The sequence below is a fragment of the Durio zibethinus genome, chromosome 11, assembly GCF_047325235.1.
Source record: "Durio zibethinus cultivar Kanyao isolate XHJ-2024 chromosome 11, ASM4732523v1, whole genome shotgun sequence".
Lineage (NCBI taxonomy): Eukaryota > Viridiplantae > Streptophyta > Magnoliopsida > Malvales > Malvaceae > Durio > Durio zibethinus.
The window spans coordinates 13,594,854-13,599,223 of NC_143172.1; the positions used below are offsets into that span (position 1 = coordinate 13,594,854).

General features: G+C 29.3%; 1 long non-coding RNA gene across 1 annotated transcript; it reads left to right on the forward strand.

Annotated features, from left to right (window-relative positions):
* The first annotated feature begins 2,894 nt into the window (after positions 1-2,894).
* On the forward strand, positions 2,895-4,080 carry LOC149516136 (uncharacterized). The gene is made up of 2 exons (XR_016346370.1): positions 2,895-3,314; positions 3,479-4,080. It is a non-coding gene; the product is annotated as an uncharacterized LOC149516136 (long non-coding RNA).
* Positions 4,081-4,370: the final 290 nt, after the last annotated feature.

The window sequence follows — 4,370 nt, forward strand, 5'->3', positions numbered from 1 at the left end:
ATCATCATTCTTTCCTTCCTTTCTATCTTAATTTTGATTTTATTTTTTTCTTTAAATAATCCGACGACGGAGCCTCTGTAAGTGAAACAGTAGTTTTTCTTGCATACTCTTGAGGTGAGGGAATTCTCTCAATTTTTCTGCTAAAAGTATTAGAGTCAATTGAGAAAAATTTCCAATAATTAATTACTTGATAAAATTTTAAGGCTTTTAGATAACACAAATTTAAGCTGGTACCATCTTTTGATGGGCGTTGTGGGGGTGCTATAACCTTCCTCACACGTAACCAAACTCTCGAACTCTGTTCTGGTTAGTAGACCTGAACCTATTCTTTTAGGGACCCTTAAACTTAGGTGTTCCCTAAAAGGACAGATTCCTTAGGTGGCCAATCACACCTAGATAAAAAAGATTGGTGGCGACTCCCTAAAAATCAATGTCTAGCGATAGATCCCCGGATCTAGACGTTACGACATTAATTTTGATATTTAAAATGTTGGAAAAAAAAAGTCTTTAGGCTTTCACCAAAAATGAAAAATTTCTAACCTTAAGAATATTTAAAGATAAATTTGTTGTTTAGTGATAACTCTATTTTATAAAGTTATTTCTAGTACTTTTATGGTTGATTTTGCTTATTTCTTAGCAAAATAATGTTCTTTTACTCCTAAATGATTGAATTTTTTGTTTTGTAGGTTTTCTTGAAGAAAAGAATGATTCTTGGTTATTCTTGAACATTCTTAAAGTTTTTATTATGATTCTTGGATGATTTTTGATCATATTATGGGTAATTGAGATGTTCTTGAAAGTTCTTGATTTTCTTGAAAACCTTGAAATTCAAGAATGGGAAAAATATGCAAGATTTGCTTTGGCAAATGTTATGGAGTTGAAGATAATGAATCTTGAAGAAAAAAGATGAAAATTTATGCAAAGAATTAAAGAAGGAATTTTGGCAATGAATAGGGGCAAAATTGTACTTTAACATGATTACAAGTCTATGGTAGCTTGTATAGGTGCACATGCATAGGATTACTATGGGATGACATGACATTTAAAGAGTTTTCTTATTAAATAAGAAAGATAATGTGGCATGATGAGCTGCAATTCTATTTTCTTTTTCTATTTGGAATTGGATTTCTTTTCTTGTTGGTGAAGTATTCCTAATTCTACTTGGAGTAAGATTTTGCATGTATTATAGATGCAACTTCTATGGGCATTTAGGAAACTTTTTGGATGAAATTTATTTATGATTTTTCTTCAAAAATTCAAGTCAAGGTGTGGGAAAGAAGATGGAGATCAAGTTGGAAGGATTTGAAGCAACTTTGTAGAAGCTTAATTTAATAAGACTAAAAATATACTTTCTTGATTTGGCAAGATTCTATTTTTGGTAAGCTATATATGGTATGGAAGAGTTGCTATATGATAAGTTATGGTATGGTTACGATCTAGAAGCTTTTTTTTAAGAGTCTTTATTGAAGAAGTGTTGGAACGTATAATTAGACAACCTAAAAAGTCAGAACCAATCTTTTATTAAGGTGTGATTGGCCACCTAAGTGAATCTATTCCTTTTAGGATATCCTAAGCTTGACTAAAGGTCCCTAAAAAATAAATTTTGATCTACTAATTAGAATAAGGTTTGAAAGTTTAGTTACGTATGGGGAAGGTTATAGCACCCCATACACGACTATCCTAAAATGGTATCATTTAATTTAAAATTATCCTAAGGGTTTATATTCTAATGTTCTTCTGTCAAATGCTTAATGTTTAAATATTGAAAATAATTTTTAAGATTTCTCTATCAATCTAGCAAAATTCTTAAAAATACATCTTTATCTCAAAAGTTTTCAAGAATCACATTTATTTTCTTAAAAAAGCTCAATCGTTAGAAAAATTTAATAATTTATTTTTTTGTTAAATTTTGTTTTATTGAAAATATATCTAATTCTTCCACCATTTGGGCCAAAATTAGAAATATTTTTCTCACTTAGATAATCATCCATTTATGATTACTAAGAATTTTATCATTGAAATTTATTTTTTATTCTATAAGTTTTATTTTTAAATTTTTCACCATTTGGGTTTATTTAGAAATACCATATAAGTTTTATTTCTAAATTTTACACCATTTGAGTTAAATTTAGAATCTAAACTCTTGTTAGTTTCTTAATCTTTGGAAAAAAAAAAATATGACAATTACTTTTTGAAATCTTATGAAAATTCAACTATTTGTGATTTATTTAAAGATTTCATTCTTGGATAATTGTCAAATCTTTTCACCCAAAAATTTAAGTTTTATTTTTAATTAAGAAAAGAATACAATTATTTTTATTGAAATTTTATCTAAATTATTTCACCGTTTGGATTAAATTTAGAGAAATTCTTCACCTAAAGATTTATTAAAAATTTTCCATTTGCAATTTCCAAAAATCACATCATTGGATAATAATTAATTCATTCCCAAAATTTATTAAATTTATTTAGATTTTTTATTTTGAAAATAAATATTAATTATTCTTATTAAAACTTTATCTAAATTTTTCCTCAATTTTGGTCAAATTTAGAAAAAAATTTTCACATAAAAATTTTCTAAAAATTAACCATTTGTAATTTTTAAAAATTTCATCATCGGATAATTATTACTTATTTTTAAAAATTTTATTTTTATTTTATAATTTTTATAATTTTCTTAGTAATTTAATCATGCAAAAAAAAAGTCAAAAAATAAATAAATAAATAAATAAAGATAAATAAAATACCAAAAAAATGAAATTAGCTTGGTTTAGTGGCTGGCTGCTAACTATAAGATGGCTTACAGGCTACGTGACTTGGCTTACAGCTCAAATGGTCTGGCTTAGCAATGTCACGGGTTGATGGGTCTAGTCGAATCAGCTATTGTGTGACATGCGGGTCATTAAAATGATCAAAAGAACCTGACTTCCTTTCCCAAGATTTTGCCATTTCCTTCATAATATAAAAGCCCTTTTTTCAAGCATTTTCCTTCGTTTTCATTTTTTTCTCTCTCTAAGAAACTGATCTCTCTTTTTTCTTTGTAGGTTCCAAAGGAAATAAACCAAAAGCTTTAATTTCTTAGATTTTGATGTTGGAGATTCAATCGCATCACCGTCGTAGACACCGTACTCCGTTACCGACCGATCACTAGTTCCTACTAAATTTCATGGCAGCGTTAGTTTTGGCCTACTCTTTCAAGTGGTACGGTTGGTTTCTTCAAAATCTTACTAGACTTATGTGGATCTGATTTTGAAAACTATGAGTTCAACCTCTAAGATCTTTTCCTCCACCACTCCGTTCATTACTGCTTCAAGGTATGTTCTTCCCTTCTTTTTGGCTTCCTCATTATAAAATTTTTAAGACTCAATTCCCCTTTGACCATTAGAGCCCAAATCTCATGAAGGATAAGGCTTTCTTTTCATTTTTTAGTGTTATTGCTGCAATGTTTGTTACTGTGTTTATTTGTTTTCCTTTACAGGTGTGTGTTTGATGGCCAAAGAGAGCTAGGGTGATGCTGATTTAGTTATTGATTTTGGTGGTTGTAGGTTCTTGTTTTTTGTTTGCAGGATCATGGCTTTCTTAGGATTGGGTTTGTTTGCCGAGTTGGTTTGCAAGGAATTAGGTTTCTTTGTGTGGGACTTGGTTCCCGGTGGTATAAGGTCTTTGAGTCTGTGACTCTAATGAAAACAAGGTCAGGTACTTGGCTCTTGAGGATGGTGGCAGTGGCCAAAGTAGGAGGAACTATAATAGAGATTTGAGGGAATTGGTGTGACGATGGTTTAACTAGAAATAGGGAATAGCTTAAGAGACAATTCAGTCTGGCCATAGGTTGCTAAATTGTTGAGTCCAAGTGATAATAGGCTTAGCTTGGAAATTGTTGAGGATGCTGGCGAACTTAGTACTTGCTCACTGGTTGTTGAATCTTGCCCACCTATTTTTTGCTTCTCACTATTGTGTTTCTTTAATTTACTGTAATTTTCCTCTCTGTCCCTCTTTTTCTATGTAATTTATAGGTTTTCTTATAAGACAATGTCCAAGCTTCATTACTAGTTTGATAAACGATCAAATTCTTCAAGAAAAGCTTATCTCACTATCAAATTAGGACTGAATCCTATCTTCAAAAATTTTTTATTCAATTTCAATATGAATTATCATCTAAGGATGATTATACCCCCTAATTAACTTTCGGCCATCTAGTTTTTTCCTTTTTCACTTATCTTCTTTTTTTTTTAAATAAAGATAAACCAACAATAAAAATAAAAGTTTAATATAGATAAATAGCAGAAAATAAATAAATGAATAAATAAGTTAGATATGTACATAGATAAACAAATAAACAAAAAAATAAATTTTAAACTTTGGACAAAATA